At 35.7% G+C, this 20623-nt stretch overlaps 1 protein-coding gene across 3 annotated transcripts in view; it reads right to left on the bottom strand.

Moving 5' to 3' along the window:
- Positions 1–20623, bottom strand: part of DECR1 (2,4-dienoyl-CoA reductase 1) — a 275997-nt gene that overhangs the window by 26108 nt on the left and 229266 nt on the right. The window lies entirely within an intron of this gene.

Genomic DNA, 20623 nt, shown 5'->3' with positions numbered 1-20623 from the left:
ATCTTAGTCACTCATGTTAATGACTCACTCATTTTGAAGATAGACTGTTTTGTGTATTTACACAGTTGATGGCAGCTAAATTTTGAGGTGTTCAGAGAGCCCAGAAATAGGTATATTCCAATAGAAGTGTGTGAGCACTCACTGAAAAATGACCTGCAGTTTGTAGTTCCTTTTTAAAAAAGTGGCAATGATAAACTATTCTGATGTTGCCTAAGCTTGGTTTAGAAAACCAAATTGTGGATCTAAGTATGAGACAGAGAAGAGGCAGGAATTAAAAAGTCAGCAGGCTTAGTGGTGCACACCTGTAATCCCAGCCAGGAAGGTGGCCGAGTGTGGTGCACTTCTAGAGTTTGAAAGTTTGGCACCACTGTGGGTCAAGCCTATTGGGACTCAGTACTACTGAACTGAGCATTAATTTGGTGAATCTCTGGTAGCCAAAGACCACCATGCTGCTAAGGAGGGGCAATCCAACCCATATCCTACTTACTACATGTACTACACTTCTAGTCATTTTGAGAAAGACCATTCCTTTAAAAAAAAAAGATACTAAGAGTGGGCACAAGTTTGATCTTAGCAGAGTTTGATAAATTCTTAAGCACCAGTTCAGGCTTCTTTCATCTGCAAGATTTTACTCTGGGATCTTAAAAATTGGAGACAGACAGCAAACACCTGGTGATTCACCTAATCCAACAGTAGTTATGTTTCTAGAATAGCTTCTCTTTATATAGTGCTTTATAATTATAAAATGCCTTCACATGCATAAGCTCTCTGCATATCAACATCTCGGCATAACCTATGAAAAGAACACTGCAGTGGAAATAAGAAACCCAGTGTAACTTGCAGGCAAATTGCTTACACTGTGTTTCAGTTTCCTCATCTGAAAAATGGGTGTAATATTTGTGGTATTTATCTACTATCTATAAATTCTTATATAAATTATAAATTGTTATATAAAATTGTTATATAAAAGAGTCATTATTATCTCATTTATTCCTCATAATAAATGTATAAGCTAGGTGTAGGGAATTCAGTAGCCTGTCTACTCACTGAACAAAAAAGACCTAGGCAAGATTAAATCCACTGAGTCACCCTGTCAAAGTAAGGACTACAGTAAGGAAAGCATGCCTCTTTCCTGACATGGTAGAATATCATCTAGAAACAATTCCCCTTTCTCCTTCCTCCAACACCTCCTCTCCAATAATATTAAATCAGCATCAAGTCCCCAGTTCTGAACTCCTCTCCCTGCCAGTGCTTGATTATATTTGAACAGAGAAGAACTGTTTTAAATTCCACCCCATTTCATCCATTTGGAGTACCTAACTCTCTCCAGCATCCTAGGAGCCTTCCCCATGTCACTCTTTGCCTGACTATCCCCCTGCTCACATGGTGAGTATTTCCCTCAGAGAAAGCCTTCTTTATTTTACTTTTTCTCTGCCCACTCCCATCTTGTGCTGTTTTGTTGTGTAGTGTTCTGTCTCCTAGTCATGCCAATGTTCTCTTTAGAAACATCAGAAGTTACCTAGTAGATTCATCTACCTCCCAAGCCACAACTTAGGAAATGTATTATCAAGAGCAGGACCAAGACCAGGGTTTTAACTAGGGGTCCTATCCCAAATCATAAACCCTTTGGGTTTTTCCTTTTGAAATATAAGTGACAGATATAGGAGGTTGTCATCTTTCCTTGTACTGCTTTTTGGAATCCCAATTCTTATTAAATCTGTACTGAGAGTAGCCAGGGTGTATTATTATAATTCTTTTTTTTACAGATAAAAATAAATACTAACTAAATATCCTCTGTTCCATCCAACTCTGAAATTATATAAGAGGTGAAGTGAGTTGTTTTAAGATTTCACAGCTAAGAAGAGACAAAGCTGGGACAAAATGGCCTCTGAGGTCCTGTCAAACTCTGAGATTCTATAAGTAGTAAAGTTGTTCTTCTGACTGGTAGTCTAGCAGGAAAGAAATAATCAGTATTTGTCTTGTTCTGCCTGAAAACCAGCTTCAAAGAGAATGATATAATTTTTGTTCAGGATATGAGAGCAAAAGTCATGGGAACAAATATTTAGAACATCAAAAACCTTAGAGACCATGTATTCCATCCTCCTCATTTTGTGGACGCTGACCTGAGACCCAGAGAAGTTAGAGGATTTTCCTATGGTCAACAAGAGGTTCGTAAAAGAGCCAGAATTTTAGTCTAAGTGTTCTTCCCCTACTCCCAACACGCTTTCCACTGCCTCAGAGATCCATATACATTTTTCCTATATGTTTTTCACTATTTCCAGTCTAATTAGACCAAATGTAGGATACAATAGTGACTTATCAAATAAGAGATTAGGTCTGTGCTTTTACTGATACAGGATTCTGTGACTTATAGTATTAGAAAATTTCAAAAAAGCACACTGTTTAAGAGATTTGCCATGATCATATAACCAGCATGCTTCTCGGACAGTATTTGAACTTAGATCTTCCTGGATCTAAGGCTGGCTCTATCCATGCTGCCTCTTGCATGTATGACAGTTCAACAAAAATATCTTCCTTTTTGTTAGCATATCTACATTCTCTTCAATTCTACCTGAGGTTTAGAGACAAAAATCATATTTTCTATGGTCTTAGCTCCATGATATTTCATTTTGACAGTATCCCCCCCCCACCAATTCTTTTTTAAGGAACTGAATCAAGAGAGAATTGTCCTGGAAGCCAAAAAATAATATGCTTTTCCAATGTCATTTAGGCAAGGATTATATTTTATCTGAATTTTGTATCTCTTCCAGTGCTGAGCATAGTAGGAGCTTAATATATGTTTGCTGAATTGAATGTGGTATTCCAATTTCAAAAAATATGCCATCTATTTTATCAAATAAATAATAGAAATGGAAAGAACCAGGCCAAGGACAGATTCCTAAGACATCCACTAGAGCCATCCTCCCAAATTGTCTTTAATCCATTAATCATTTTGCTTTGGGTTCAATGATCTACCCAATTATAAACTCTCTTAATTGGATTATTCTCTTGTCCCAAAATTTGTCTTGTCTACCAGAATAGAGTGAGATGCTCTGTCCAATGCTCTACTAAAATAAAGGACTATAAAGCTTTGTGTAGTTTACTAAGGCAGTGAAGTTAATATGGCATGATTTCTTAATGAACAACGAATATTCTTATAGTGGTCATTTTTGCCCTTTCTAAGATTTATCACATCCAAAATTTTTAACAGGAATTAAGATTAAGCACAGAGGCCTATACTTTAGAAGATTTACCTTCTTTACCTTTTTGAAAATTAAAACAACATTTGCAATGGCATTTTTCATCTAAAATCTGTAACCAGAATAGAATAGAAAAGAATAACTGAAAGGATCCACGGAGATTTCTAGTCTATTCTTCTCAATTTATACTTGAGGAATCAGACTTCATCTTGTCCAATTTGAGATTTAGATAATGTTAATTTTAGTGAATTCAGTTAACAGAGATGATATATTAAGATACTAAGTTCCCCAAGTGGTATCCAGCAGCATAGGAACTAAAAAGTGAAGTCAGATGGTAGAAGGAATCCAGGATTGCTCTCTAAAAAGGAATGAGTGGAAAACAGACAATGAAGCTGAGTGTTCATGAGTAGAGGATAGTATTAGCCCAGTTAACTAGAAAATCAAAATTCTTGAGGGAGGGTAAGTAAGACCAGAAGAGGGATATAGTGAAGGCAGAAAAAAAGATTTACCAGGAGCCTTGGAGAAATGGAAGGATAGGACACTCTGGTCAGATAGAATTCAGAATTATAGATTGTGAAGATGTAGTACCTGTAGAAAGAGTGCCAAGTCTGAAGTCAGGAAGACTCATTTTCATGAGTTCAAATCCAGCTTCAAACACTTATTAGCAATGTGAACCTGGATCAGTCACTTAACCCTATTTGCCACAATTTCCTTATCAGTAAAATGAACTGGAGAAGGAAATGGCAAACTACTATAACATCATTGCCACAAAAACCTTCAAAATGGATTCAAGCAGAGTCAGACATAACTGAAACTGATTAAAACAATAATAACTTGTGGAAGATGAGACTGAATGTATGACCATTTCTTTGTAAGACTGAGGTGGAAAGAAGACATAGATCAAAGATGTCAAACATGTAGCCTGTGGTTTGCTTATGGTACCCAGCACTCCAGAGGGTAGAGTGAACTAGATTAAAATGTAATTGGGGAATAGTTAAAATAAATAAAATATACAAATATAGTAATAACTAAATATAATACTTAAATATTACTATAAACCTAAGGCAATATATGGACTTTAACATTCTTTTTATATGAATTAGAGGCCCCTCATACTGATTTGATTTTGACCACCCTGGAGTAGATCATGGAAGCAAAAGAGACTGGTGAACTAGATAGAAAGCAGTTTGATTGGGGCATTAACAAAGCTGCTAATTTTAAGAGTAAAAAAAGTATGTTGAGGGGAAGATGGTAAACTGGATAGTAAACTCCTTGAGAAAGGCAAGAGAATGACCTGAGAGACAATGAATAATTACCAGGTTCTGTATTGCTTGATATATTTAAATAAACCTCAAAGAACAGGTTGCTGATTGGTAGTGATTAGAAGTGGTAGTGAGGAACAAGGGGTGTGACTGATAGTTCTGGCCAGAAGTTGACTTGAATAAAGGAGAAAAGGTTGGGAAACATATTAAGGGAATTGAGAGGAAATTAGGAAACCAAGAGGCACCAAAGAAGTTGTACCCTGAATTAGAGAAGAAGCTCAGGAAAACATTTTTCAAGGAAGTGCCAGGTTTCTGTGAAAGTAAGGAAATCTAATAGAAGGGACAGTTGGTCTAAAAGAAAAACAGATTTTCACAAGGCATGATGTAAGGGAAGGAGAGGGTTGCACTCATTGAAATGGGTGAGTATGAAGAAGTGGAGAAGGGTGGTCAAGCAGTCAGTTAATAAGTAATTATTAAGTTTCTATTGTTCTCTAGCTGCTGTAGATACAAAGTTCTTGGTATATAAAGAAAGGCAAAGGATAGCCTGCCACCTGAAGGAGAGCATAGTCAAAGGGAGGGAAAACAACATAAAAGCTACTATGGACTAACAAGATGTACACAGAACAAATTGGAGATAACCAAAAGAGAAAATGTATTAGTATTAAGGGGCATCAGGAAAGACTCCTTGTAGAAAGTGGAATTTTACTTGGGAAGGAAAAGGTATAAAACATTTATATGGTACCTACATCTGGCAGACACCATGCTAAGCACTTTACAAATATGATCCCAATTGATCCTCACAATGACTCTAAAAATTGCAGTTATTATTCTCATTTTACAATTGAGGAAACTGAAGCAAACAGAGTTAAGTGATTAGCTCAGGGCTACACAGCTAGTAAGTATCTGTGGCCAGATTAGAACTCATCTTCCAGACTTCAGACCCAGCACATTATCCACTGCTTGGAATGTAAAGGAAGTCAGGGAAGCTAAAAGGCAGAGAGATAAAGACAGAGAGGATTCCAGATATGGTAATAGCCAGTACAGTTTCTTGGGTTCAGGAAATAGATTATTGTCTATGACAAATAACAAACAAATCAATGTAAATGGGCCTCCACACCTTCATGTGAGTTAAGTGTGAAAACACTGGAAAATAGGAGAGAACCAGGTTATAATAGACTCTGAATGTCAAACAGATTTTAGATTTAGTCCTGGAAGTGATAGAGAGCCATGGATATTCTATGAAGATCAACTTGATAGCTGAATTGGAGAATAGACTGGAGTAAAGAGAGACTAGAAGTAGGAAGACCACTCAAAAGGCTATTTCAGTAATTAGAGAAATGAGATGATAAGGGTCTATACTAGAGTGATGGTAGTATCTATCATGTTATGAAGGCAAAATCAATAGGATTCAGCACAGACCAGATATTGGGGATGGGGTGGGGTGAGAAAAAGTAAAGGGTCAAGGATGACACCTAGGTGTCAACATGTGATGGTTCCTCAACAGAATAGAAATTTCCATAAGGGGGAAGGAATGAAGGAAAAATGAGGTCAGTTTGGTATGTTACCTTTAAGATCTATGGAACATCTAATTTAAGATACTAAAAAGCAATTGGAAATGCAAGTCTGGAGGTTGGAGAGAAAGTAAGACAGGATAAGTAGATCTGAGAATCATCAGTATAGAGATGAGTGATGACATTTGTATGCATGGGAGCTGAGAAGATCACCAAATGCAATAGAAGAGGGGTCAGGGACAGAGCCTTGTGGTACATCCACTTTTAATGAGCATGACTTGCATGCAGCAATGGAAATAGAGAAGGAGGAAGAAAAGAAAGATTATGAACAAAGATAATCAAGGTCTCCTTTAGTTACAGAGTAGAAAGCCTCCTACATGGCTTCACATAGCTAAAGTTGTCAATTTCAAGCTATACAGAAAAGACTTCAATCCCCAAATTATTGACCTCTCTTTTCATCCCTACTATGATGCCAGAAATTACTCAATTGTTCTTCCTTTTCAGATAAGTCATTGAAAAAAGGTTTAAGGGTTGAATTGACAATCCTCACAGGGAGAAGCAGGAAAGAGTCAAATACTACAAATTTTTTCCTTTTGGGTATTTGACTTTGTGGATCTTGAACATTGTCAAGGTCTAGAGAATTGTTCTATTATTACTGAGAGTTTAAAGCTAGAAAATATTTTTTAAAAAATGAGAATGAAACCTTAAAACTGATTTCAGTAAAAGCATTGTTCTTACCATTTAGTTGTTTCAATCATGTCGGACTTTTTGTGACTCCATCTGCAATGGTTTGCCGGTTCATTTGTAAGATGAGGAAACTCAAGCAACCAGAGTTAAGTGACTTGCTGAGGGTCACACAACTAGTTAGTGACAATCTATTGTATCACCCTGCTGCCCCATTAATAACATACCAGAACTCTATCCATAAGGTCTTTAAAGATCTCTCTCTAGCCCTTGCTCTCATTCTATTTCCCTCTATTGCTCTTCTCTCTCTCTCTCACATAATTTCTAAACCTTATCTTCCTTTTCATGATATTCCTACCACAAAATAGTACCAACTTGCCACTATTAATACCATTTCCCCCCTCATAGAACAATTCAGTTTGCATACACTTCCTAAACAGAACTCATTTCACTATAATTCTTAGCAAGCACCTAAAAAAAGGAAGCCAGGAAATTAATAAGCATAATTGCAGCATTAGCAGAGGCAAGACTATTAAAGAATAGAAGGTAAAGAATTTAAATAAAGCATTAAGTCCTGTAATCACTAAGTCCTCTCATTAGCTATCAGTGAGTTTGGACAATGGTGACCAAACCTGTTAAATTCTAAAGGGTATTCCATAGAAAGTAAATGGTTTTTATTCTCATTTATTTGCATGTATTCAATAAAGTCTGATTTAAAGATTATAGGCAACTTGTTTTAAAAAATGTTTGAACTAGACATATGATTTCATTGATATAGAAAAGTGAAGAAATTGCCTCTATAATGCATGCTGGTACTTCTTTAAAACTTAAAGTTTTACAGAACCACCCAGAACACTGGGAGAATAAGTAAATGGTATAGAATCTGTAAGTCATAGGCAAAACTTGAACCCCCAAGTCTCCCAATTCCAAGAACAAGTTCCTAATTATTAAACCACATGACCTCTCTAGAATATACATTATATACATATATATATATATATATATATATATATATATATATATATATATATATATATATATATATCTCACTCCTATTCTGCTATCTCAATGCAGTGTGAAGGGGCCCATGAGTTCACGAAGGCTATCCCAATAAAGCTATCATTAGTGGTCCGATAATTGATTGTCTCTAAGGACTAATTAAGTTCAAAGCAGTGATGTTTATCACAAGCTTAGTCAATTTATGATGAAATTTCCAGCCATAGTAACTCCTGAAGACCATCCACTATATCAAAGATGGATTACAATCTGCACTGATGGATCCAGAACAGACATTTAGGAGATTATATATTACTGAAATATATTTATGGATCCCAAATAGCTTGACAATAATCAGCAGATTCAGGAAAAGGCTCTTACTGTAGCAGAAAGTTAGACAAATAGCTGCCCCCAGCAATTTTTTTCTGCCTAACTTACACTATCAGCACAAGGTTTTTGCCCTAACCTTCCAGTGACAAAGCTACTAAAATAACAACCAGAGTCAATATTGCATTGGTTGCTCTTCTCAGTGGAAAAAGCAGAAAGTCCAGATATTAATGCAGCCATTTGATCCATTTTGAAAAGGTTTTCAACATCTTTTGAGGTGAGATGAAAGTCAACTCCCACTATGAGCAGCACAAGAAATCAGGAACTTATCTTTATTAGCAGCTGTGGGACACCCACTCTCGAAACTCTCTTATTTGAACCTTGGCTCATATTCAATTCAATTAAGCTCAAAGTAGGACAATACAGTGCAGCAAGCATATATTAAATGGTTACTATGGGTCAAATACTGTTCTAGACACTAGGTATACAATAGAAAAAAATGTTCCTGCCCCCAAGGAGCTTATATTCTGAGGTAAAACAAGAATAAGTAAATAAATAAATATAAAATAACTTAAGAACTAAGAGATCATTAATAACTAGAGGGATTTAAAGGACATAGGATCACAGATTCAGAGTAAGAAGTGTCCTTTAAAGGTCATGTAACACCCTCATTTTACAGAGAGGAAACTGATGCATAAAAAGATTAAGTAATTTGTCCAAGGTCATATAGCCAGGAAGTATCTGAAGCAGGATTTAGATTCAGGTTTTCTTAACTCCAAAAATCTTGAATGGAATTAGGGATTTCAAGAAGTGAAGATAAGAAGAGAAAGCATTTCTAACATGGAGGACATCCAGGGTAAAATCACAGTGACTGAAGACAATGTTAATTTGGGAAATTTGGCTAAAAAGAATTATGCGTGAGAAAGAATAATATGAGATGAGTCTGGAAAAATAGATTAAAGTCAGGACATGAAAAATTACAGGAAGATTTTGTATTTTATTATAAAGGCAAGAAGGAGCCACTGAAACTTCTTGAATGGGAAAGTCATATAATTGGTTCTTGATTTAAAACTACAAGGCCCATTATGCATCATCTAGTCAAATTCCTCCTTTTACAAATAAGTTTGGGACATAAATGACCAAATTACTCAATTACCCTGTCTCTAGGTGCTGGTTTATCTTAAAATGTAGCAACCATCAGGAGGAAGCTGTAAGTATGGCAAAGATGATTTGATTGGTGTATCTGAAATGAAAATAGTTCAAAATGATTGCTTTCATCCCCAGTGTCTCCTATCTTTCCGTGTTCAGTACATTCGCACTAATTCAGATTATGGTGTAATTAACTGAAAAGCTGGGGAGTGGGTGGGTTCAAGTTCTATATTGGTTTCCCACCACCTCCCTGTTCCCATTGACCATACTGCCAAACTGAGAGCTGTCGCTAGGTTAATTTATTTATCAGTGGGAGGCAAGGAGAGGAGTTTAGCACTCTCAACAATCATTTCTCTGCATTGAAAATCCAAAAAATTGTATTCCATCTGTTGGAAATCAGCTACTTCAGCAAAAACCTTGCCTGGTTTTAAGGGTCAAATTGACTCATGGTGGTCAAGGAAGTTTTTTTTTTCCTAAAAAGCGTCCTTTGACCTTCAAGTCATTCCAGGATTTTTCTTCTCCACTAAACTGGTCCTATATTCCCTAGGTGAACATCACTCTCTTTCTGGAGCTTTCTATCAATATTTGCCATTATCCAGCTTTCTGTGGAAAGGTTAGTTAATATTGTCCCTGGTGTAACAGTTTTCTATTTACAGCTCTAGGCAGATGGACTTGTTTCTATTGTATGCCTTCGTGTTAACTATTCTGCTCCACTTTTCTAGTAAATGTGCCAGGATCCTAAACAGGATGAGTTCATGGGTCTGTGGTTTCCAACCTACTTCACTTTTACATTGGAGAATAACATAAAATCATGGTGCCAGAAGAAACTTTAAGAATCATCTTCTTCAGCTTTTCTGGCATGGATTTGAAAACAGTGTGGGGAAAGTGACTTGCCTAAGGTCTAGGTAACAAATTAGAGGCAGACCTGGGCTGAAAGCCTAAGTCTTCTTTCTCCTACTTCATTTTTTTTTTAATTTCTTCATCATACTGCCTTTTTACAGTGTTTGAGCTACTTTAAGAAGAGCAAGAAAAGAAGGTAAGTTTCTACCTTTGTCAGACCACATCTGGAGTATGTGATGTTCAGTTCTAGGAGTCACATTGTAAGATAGACATACATAAACAGGAAAGCATCTACACATGGGCAGCCAAGATGGGAAAAGCCTCAATTCATACTGCATGTGATTGGTTGAAGAAACTGGAGTCTGCAGAATAGAAGACTCAAAGGACATCACTGCTATATTCAAGTATTAGTATTAATTTTCATCAAGTATCACTAATTATCAGTTAGTATCAATCAAGTATCAATTATCATGGATGAGATGTGTTCAAAATAGGCCCCAGAGAGCAGAATCAAGGTGGAAACAGTGGATAGAAAAGATAGAAGAAAATTTAGATTTCATGCTAGGAAAAATTTCCCAAACAATTGGAACTATCCCCAAATGAGATTGGGGTTAGCAATGGGAGTGGGGTGAGGGGAGAAGGAAATTATGCAGTGCAGTGGGTAAAGCAACATCCCTGAGTCAGGAGAACCTGGTTTCAAATTCAACCTTGGTCACAACCCCATTTTTGCCTGGAAAAAAAAAATAGAACAAAAGTGGAATGAACTTCCTAGAAAGATAAAATCCCCCCACTTAGAGTTCTTCAAGCAAAGCTGCATGGTAACTTATCAAGTATCTTGTAGAAAATGTAGAAGGGATTCTCTCAGGTAAATATTGACATCTCTTCCTTCTCTAAAATTTTTTGAAACTTACATTTACCTTGCAAATGTTTAGCATAATAAATATGATTATCATATATTAGAAATTAATTAGAATCTGTCATTTATAACCCCATACTGTTACCCAGGGCCAGTTAGGTAGTACAGTAGATAAAGAACCAGGCCTGAGGTCAGGAAGACTCATCTTCCTGAGTTCAAATCCAACCTCAGACACTTGCTAGCTATGAAACCATGGGCAGATTATTTAACCCTTTCTGCTTCAGTTTTCTTATCTGTCAAATGAGTAGGAGAAGGAAATAGTAAACTACTCTGGAATTTTTTCCAAGAAAACCCTAAATGGGTTCACAACGAGTTGGACACAACTGAAAAATAAAAATATTTTATAAAAAGAAAATAAATCAATATTTTCCCATATATCTAAAAATGGCTCCTGCCTCCCCCTTTAGACTTCACTTTCCTGTTTGATTCAGTTTTAAAGGAGAAACCCAAACCTAAGACATAGAGGGAAAAAGGAAGAGGAAGGCACAAAGGAAATTTCCAGGGAGTCGATGGAATCTGCTATAAAATCAGTAAACCATGGCATGAACAAGACAAGAATTCATCCCCAGTTGGCTCAACACCAGGCTTCTCTTCTTTTTTTTTATTTTTAAGGTTTTTTCAGGGCAATGGGGTTAAGTGGTTTGCCCAAGGCCACACAGCTAGGTGAATTATTAAGTGTCTGAGGCCAGATTTGAACTTAGGTACTCCTGACTCCAGGGTCAGTGCTCTATCCACTGTGCCACCTAGCCACCCCTCACCAGGCTTCTCTTAAGGTAGCACTTCAAATGTTTCTATATCTCAGTTTCCCCATCCCATTACATTTCTCAAGCAATGAATAATTTAAAATCTAGGTTTTAAAGAAAAACAGTATAAATCTCCTGGGAATAATGCAAAGAAGGAATATATGTAAATGCTGAGTAAGGCAGAAAAGACATGCAACTGTTCAGTTTTACTCATAATGTGAACCTCTGTCTACTAAATGAATCAATGCTTTTGAGATTGCATTGCATTTAATGGTGCCAAAAAACCCCCCAGGAAACATATTATCTCTGTGTAATCAAATTTGTCAGTATATTCACTGCTAAAACTCCTTTTCTCTACAAGCTGCTAATTGCCCTAGAATAAAATAATGGAACCTGTGGAGATGTTATGGTTCCAGAATCTCATAAAGTAGAAGAATATTTGTGCTGACTGTGTATCAGGGAATGAGTAAATAATTAACTCTAAGAGTTCTGTAAAGACACTTCTGACTTTCAAGTTAAATAGCAGGATGTCAGATAAATAAATAAATACATACATGCATACATACATACATACATAAATTCATCTGTACCCATATAAAGGTGTAACTCAGACTTTGGCTAGGTTATTGATTGGAAGAGGCAAAGAATAAGAAAAACATTAACTTATACATGAATAATAATATTAATAATATTTATAAAAATACTTTAAGGTTTGTAAATTATTATATTATGAAAAAAAGAACAACTAAGAAACTAGTCCTCAGAGATAATGCACTTATGAGGGCAAAGGCCACTTCAGTATCTTGTTTCCTTGTGCCTTGTTTATGTGTTTGTATTTATGTGTTTTGTTTAAGGGCTCGCACAAGACAGGAGGTGAAAAGAAGCGATACAAGAACACTCTCAAGGTCTCTCTTAAGAACTTTGGAATTGATTGTACAACATGGAGTACTCTGGCTCAGTTTTACCCAGTATGGCAGGCCCTCTATGAGCAAAGCAGATTAGAAGTAGCCCAAAGAAAACACAAGATGTACAAATTTAGAAAATCCACCCCAAATGTTCACATGACCTATTTGTAACTGACATGTAGAGCATTCTGAGCTCATATTGGTCTGATTAACCAATCAGACACATTATAACTTGTCTCTAACATAGTGATGTCATTTTGGTCTTCCTCAAGAATGAAGGACATAAACCAGACTAGGTTTTGTTTCCCAACTTATCAATTGCATGAGAAGAAAGAATTTAAGAGTTAAAAACTGGATAAACCTCAAAGCTTTTTTTATGACTATTGGACAAATATACATTGCCTATTTATGATCCAACCAGCAGAAATATGAATTTAGTAAATGTACTGGTTTGTTACCAAAAATTAAAGTGAGATCCACTAATGGCTCCCAGACCAAAACCAGTAAAATTGGTTATATTATAAACCTCAGAGCTAAGTAAAAATAAATTATACTTTTCTGTATAGTCACTTACTATCATCTAAGAAGGCAAGACTCCCTCGTGTCCCAGTCAAGACAGCAAAAACTGGCTAAGGGTTTCTGACTGTTGTAAAAGAATCCAACATCATCCCAGCAAGGAGGAGGCCCCAAGTTCTACAAGAGAAGTAGAACTTTCTAGCATGGGAGCATCCCAGTCCACTCAAAAAGTAGCCCAGTTTGAGAAAAGAGCAGTCCATTCAATCAGTGAACTTTGTGAAGAAGGACTGAGAGATTTGTGAGTTGCCTTGTCCAAATTTGTTCCCACCTTTGTATATATCACTAGCATAATATTTTAAGCTTGTGCTTATTCTCTCTATGGATGCTATATGCATTTGAGGGAGGGCATACCTTAGGTCTATTACTGAAATATCTTTTAAAGTATTATTCTTGCATTGATTTTTGAGCAAATTCAGACAATGTCAAAAGATCAATAAAATTGATTGTTTTTCAAATAATAGACAGTTATCTGACTATTTTATCATAGAAAACCCACCATTGGGACTCAAGAGCTACAATAGGAACAGTTACCTATAGGATTATTCACAAATTCTTCAGAGTAATAGTGGCTATTCTTCTAGGCAACCACTCTGCTAGCATGGTCAAGAGTCAGGAGAATGAGGAGGATTATATATTCATATATTCACATACATATATATATATACATGCATAAACATACAAATAAATAAATTTCATGCTGAGATACACAGAAACCCAAGATAAAAAATTCTGTTCCAAAAATTTGTTTTTATATTTGCTTGCTCTATGTATATTGCCTTTTGACAGATGATTCTACCTTGAAATCGATTAATACATCAGCATTAAGTAAGTTATGGAGCTTGTTTACCTGGGTGCATTATTACTGAAATACTTTTTGCTTGAAACATATTGATCACAATAGAAAAAGTCTCATTATATAACAAAATATTCATAGCAGCAGTTTTGTAGTAGAAAAAACCTGGGCACAAAGTGGGTGCCGATTGATTAGAGAAAGACTGAACAAATTGTGGTATGTGAACATAACACAACCTTACTGTGCAGATATAAGGAACAACAGATATAAGGAAATTATAGAAACACAGTAAAACATATGATCAGCTATATGGCAAAGAAAGCAGAATAAGAAGGACTATATTTATATATATATATATGTATACACATATATATGTATGTATATACTCATATATAGATATGTCTCATATAAATGAAAATAACATAAAACAATCAAGATTTAGATTAAGTATAATGATGAATTTTGAATCCAAAAAATCAAGGATGAACTATACTTCCTTTAAGCAAACAGGTTGGAATAGCGGTTACAGAATAATACTGTGAGGCTCAATCACTGCATTAATTGATTTTCCTTAATTATCTTTATTATAAGAGAAGATTCCTTGGAGAAATTGGATGGTGACCGTGCTATAAAATAAAAAAAATTAATAAAACATTTAATGTATTTGACTCAGAACAAAGGAAATATATTGGCATTTGTCCCTAGAATTTCCCATTTTAAATATAGAGTATTGTGTTTTATATTACTTAAATATATGACTGAATTTGTAATCCCATCTGTATTTGCACTTCTCCATTCCTTTTAATTTTGTACAATTCTTACTTAATTTTAAAAGTAATTATTGGGGCAACTAGGTTGCACAGTGGTTAGAGCACCGGCCCTAGAATCAGGAGGACCTGAGTTAAAATCCAGACTCAGACACTTAATAATTGCTGATCTGTGTGACCTTGGCAAGTCATTTAACCCCATTGCCTTAAATAAATTTTTAAAAAATTATTAAGAATCTACTATCTTTTAGACATTGAGCTATCTATAAATGCTACAAAGACAAAAATAAAAGCAAACTCTGCTCTGAAGGAGCTTACATTCTACTGGGGAAGGGTACACAAGTATATAAATAAGGAAATATATACAAATAAGTAAATCTACACACAAAAAGTTTCAAGGTTTTTTTTTTAAAGTAGAAGCACAAACAATTAAAAATGACTTTATCTATATCCCAAAGAGATTACCAAAAAAGGGGAAAGGACCTACATGTACAAAAATATTTACAGCAGCTCTTTTCTGTGGTAGCATAGAATTGGAAATTGAGGGAATGTCCAGCAATTGAACAAGATGTGATATATAAATATAATGGAATATTATTGTGCCAAAAAGAAATAAGGAACAGTGGATTTTAGAAAAATCTGGAGAGGCTTACCTGAAGTGATACAAACTGAAGTGTACAGAACCTGGAGAACACTGCACATAGTATTAGCAAAATTGTGTGATGATGAATTATGAGCAACTTAGGTCTTCTCAGCAATATAATGATTCAAGAAAATTTCCAAAGGAATAATGATGAAAAATGCTAAAGAACAGTTGGAATCTGATTGCAGATCGTATGTAGCATTCTATTTTCATTTTTTCTTTATTTTTTTGTGGTTCTTTTATTTTGGCTCTTTCTGCTTTCACAACATGACTAATATGGAAATATGTTTTATGTGATTAAAAATACATAAGCTACATTAAATTGCTAAATTGATAGGCAAGGGAGGGAGAGAGAGAATTTGGAACTCAAAATTTTTTTTAAATGAATGTGAAAAATTGTCTTTATATGCAAGTGGAAAACCAAAATACTATTTTTTAAAAAGTGTTAAAAATTATCTCATATCTCTCCATAAATTCTTCACAACCTACCCAACAATCTTGTTATAAATCTCACGGATAGCAATGCAGCACTCAACCTGTCCATCTGCTCTTTCACTCATACTATATAACTGCAATTCTTTTAGTATTCATTCATTCTTTGTTCATGTCTTTTAGATCATGTCTGCCATGTTATCTTTGGTATTATGTCATACCCTATTGCACTTTTTTTCATTGCCCTTTGGGTCATTTGCAATTTTGATTCTTCTGAGATGATATCAATCAATGATTTGCAGACAAAATATCAATGAGGGGAGAATATAAAATTAAAGAGATTAGAGTTTTCTGGCATTGAGTACTTTGGAAGCACTGAACTGTTCCTGAATTCTCAGTGACTTGCATAGTGCCTTACACTTCATGGCTGCTTTATAAACATAGATCTGTTCTTAAGGGAAATTTGGCAGCACTGAAGAGGATAGATTGAAATGAAGAAATACTTAAGACAAGGAAAATAATTAGGAAGTTACAAAAAATGTTCAAGGAGAAAGGTAAAGAGGATGTGAACTAAGGCAATGGTCATAAGAAGAAAAGTTTGAAAGAGGTTAGAGCAGTAGAAAAGAATCAGCTATTGTTTACTATGTGGAATGATAGTGAGGAGTTCAAAATAATGCCTATGAATAGAGTCTAGAAGAACCTTGAGAGTCTAGAAGAATGGTGCTAACTTCAGTAAAAGAGGGAAGTTTAAAAGAAGAGTATTTGGGGGAGGGGAAATGAGTTTGTTTTGAACATGTGAAATTTGAATTATCTGGGATAATTGGTCTGAAATATCTAAGAGGGAATTCAAGATTGTATCTCAGAGGCAAAAATGAGACTAATAAATATTATTATTATTTATCACCAAGAAGAGAGACTTAGGCAGTATCAATATTTAGGCCATATAATATGGATAATAAGCAGCAAAGAACAATAAGAAGGAAGAAAATAGCTTCATGCTAATACAGCATTCCATTTGGTGTTTCCATTTTTATAGTCATTGTATTGTTGGTATATATTGTTTTCCTTCTACTACCTTAACTCTTCATCAATTAATATAAGTCTTTTCTTGCTTCTCTAAATTCTTTATATTTAAAATTCCTTATAGGGATAGGGACTGGAACCAATTTCACTGACCTAGGGAACTCCCTGGGGAGGAAATTCCCTTCCCCATTTAGTTAGGCACTTTCTAGGCAATTCGTGGTTTTATAGAGTTGCCTAAAAAATAGAAGGGTTAAATGGCTTGCCCAAGACCACATAATCAATATGTGATAGAGATGGGATGTGAGTTTGGTTCCTCTCCATCATACAATATTGCTTTTTAATTTCTTAAAGTACAGTGATATTATATTTCATTATTCTACCTTTGTTTAGCTTTTTTCCATGCTGAGCATTTATTATATCTCTTATTCTTTGGTATCATGCACACCAAAAAATTCTGCTACGAATATTTTGGTATATATATTAAACTTTTCTGTCTATCAAACCTCTTTGGACTATATATCTAGCAATGTGATTTCTGGGTCAAAGGGTAATGGCATTTTGGTTCTTTTTTTTAAGCATAACTAATTCGCTTTCCACAATGGTTGGACCAATTCCCAGCACTGTCAACAGTTTATTAGTGTTCCTGTTTTCTAGCAACCCCTCCAATATTGACTATTTCCATCATTTGTTATATTTGCTAATTTACTAAGTGTGAGGTTTAAAAGTCAATGAAGTCAGTCACTTTACATAAGACATACCAAACAAATATCATCAAACTTTTCTAAAGAAAAATTCCAGGAAAGATTTCTTGCCTCTTTTCATTTCATTTTTTCCATTCATCCAAAGCACTTTGTTCATTGCTATAACAACAACTTAATCCAAACAAACATATATCTAGCAACTTAAAGAATAGCCAGGTCCATTTTTAGTCTTTGAATCAAAATCATTTTTTCTAAAAAATTAATTTTGCTTCTATTATTCTTTACTTTCATTAATCTATAGCAATAAAATTATCCTTAAAGTAAGTTTACTTTTTATTTTGGGAATTAAAAATTATTTGTTCCTAGCTCTCTTAAAGCATGAAATGCAAAGCTATTCTCTCCCCACCCCAAAATTATTTCCAAAGCATTTCCAACTTCATCTTGAAGGGACCCACAAATTGACTTAACAATAATTTTTCCTGCACATCCATTTTGATACTGTTAATGATAAGGTAGGCCTTGAAAGTTCATTTAATTTGCCATTGAAAACATTAGTTTTCTATGTATTCTAGAATATGAAATTTCCATTATACCAGTTTTCTTACCAATAGTTTTTAGCACATCCTCAATGTGATTAGTGTAGCTTTCCACATACAAGTTTCCCATTTCAATGACTGAGTGTTGCTTATGTTTCTTGAGTGCAAGAGGATCCTTCATTGTTCTCTAACTTTCAGAATGTTTGTATGGGAAGAATACAACTGTACACAAATGAACCAAACTAAGAAGTTGTAAAGTGTTCTGGACATAAAGTGAAATGTCAGATATGTATGATTTACAGTTGCTATGCCATTTAGCAAAAGTGTTGGTCTGACTCTTAGAACCCTTTCATTTTTAGGAAGCTGGAGGTCTTCTAAAAAGAATTATAAACATAATGCTTAAGAAAGAATTTAGGAGGTCAGAAATAAATTGAGTGCACTGTTTATGTAGAAACAAATGTCACCAAACCTCATTAACAAATCAATTTATCTGATTAATATTGTTTCTTCCCCCCATCTCCAAGCTAGAAGAAATTAATTCTAATCTCACAGTTCCTACAATAATATTGTCAACAGTATCTATTTTGTAGAAGCATGAAGCAATGAGTAGGTATGGCCTTGTTGTTTGAGGAGTTTGGTTCAAGTCATATCCTCAGGCAACTTCATTTATTTTTATATTATCTTATAGACTAACATGGGTATATTTTAAATTTTCCTCTGTTTTTTCATTATTCAATTATACTCAACAGTCATTTACAAAATGCCTGCTCTATTTAGGAGACTGAATTGAGGGAATCTTCAAAGTTTAGTTAATATATGACTCCTGTCCTCATGGAGCTTATTGTCTAGTAAGGGCTATCTCTAGTGACCCTTATCCAAAGCTGTCCACTGGACCCAAATGGCTTCAGAGGAGAAAGTGAGGCTAATGATTTGCCCTCATTTAAATCCAATTCATTTGCATGTTATGACATCACCTCCCTGATGTCATGGCCTCACCTCTGTGATGTCATGGATCTCTTCAGGAATGAAGGATGAACAACAACAGTCTAGTAAGGGAATATGAAATACATTTTAGACAATGATACCTAAGTATATGGGAGAGAAGGGACCTTATTAAAAAAGAGAAAGTATAAGTGATGTGTCCCTTAACCCTCTTTTCCCCTTTCATGGCACTAAGTCAGTTACTTATATTACATTAAAATCAAAGGCTTTGACTTCTCTCTTGGAATATGAAGAGGTAGTTTCTTCTTTTTTTGCAAGGCAATGGAGTTAACTGCCTTGCCCAAGGTCACACAGCTAGGTAATTATTGAGTGTCTGAGTTCAAATCTGAACTCAGATCCTCCTGACCCCAGGGCTGGTGTGCTATCCACTGCACCACCTAGCTGCCCCTAAAAGATAATTTCTAACTGACCTCACATCCTTAATCTCTGTTTGGAGAGGACCACATCCTCTTGGAGTTCATTAAGGACAAGATTTTCCCTCTGAGATGGGAAGTTTTCTTTTATTTTATTTTTTATATTTGAGTTGGAAAAGGCTTTTGTAAGCACTGTAGCCCATGGTAACCTATAAGAGCTTTGAAAAAATATTTGTTTGTTAAGTTGTATCATGTCACATTTGGAAATAAAGAAAATGATTAATTTCCCAATTGTTTGAGAGCTATGCCACACAGACATTTCTAGAAGATTCATAAATACAATGCACTAGGGAAGATACCTCCTGAGCCTATTTTAAAAAGGAAGTAATCGGTGTATTAATGAGTGAATCAAGTGGTGAGCCAGTTCAACAGAGAGAATTCAGAGTTTGAAAGTTGAGGATTCCAGGGTTGGAACTAAGTTCCAAAGAGAGAAAACACTTGGGGACAAGAGAAGTGTCCGGGGTCTTCTTCCCCGGACCCCCAAGTGAGCTCCTCAGTGGGCACTGCATCGGGCGTCCCCAGTTTTTCCCTCCCCCGGGGATCAGCGAGGAGGGACTCAGGCAGACACGTCTTCAGGAGGCATATGTTTTATTAGGTGCAGAGGGATCCCCCGAATAGCTCAGGGCTCTGGTTAATATAGGGAGTTATTTCCGGGCTGCCACCCCGATCCGCCCCGAGGGCGGAACCTACCACCCGGTTGGAGCAAGCGACACAGGCCAACCAGGCGAAGCCACTGCTCCCCTTAAGGAGCCGTGTCTTCTCTGGGTTGGTCTGACCTCACTCCCGGGGAGGTCCTATCCACCCAGGTGGTCAGGGCCGACCCCCGACAGAGAAGAATTAGCTATGTCATCAGAGACACTTGTCCAGTAGCAGACAGTTAATCTAGCTGGAGTTTTTTAAGGTGAACCAGTAGGAGAGGAGACATTCAATCAGAAGCAAAGTGACCAACTAAAGACAAATGTTTTAGGAAGATAGTCACCCAAAAAAGGATACAACTTGAAGAAAGATGTTAATTTACACAAGAAAAGAATGCTAGCGGTGAGTCCAAGTCACAAAGTGACAGAACACTACCATTTTCCCTCTTCATTTAAATTACTTCCATTTGAGTCTCTCTGAATTCCATTCTTGAGGCTTTCTTATCAGATGAACTTCCTCTACAGAATTTTAATCCATCAATCTTCCCCTAGTCTTCATGTGAACACTG

The sequence above is a fragment of the Macrotis lagotis genome, chromosome X (genome assembly GCF_037893015.1).
Source record: "Macrotis lagotis isolate mMagLag1 chromosome X, bilby.v1.9.chrom.fasta, whole genome shotgun sequence".
Taxonomy (NCBI): domain Eukaryota; kingdom Metazoa; phylum Chordata; class Mammalia; order Peramelemorphia; family Peramelidae; genus Macrotis; species Macrotis lagotis.
Note: the sequence above shows the minus strand (reverse complement) of the source record. Positions and strands in the feature narration are given on the sequence as shown.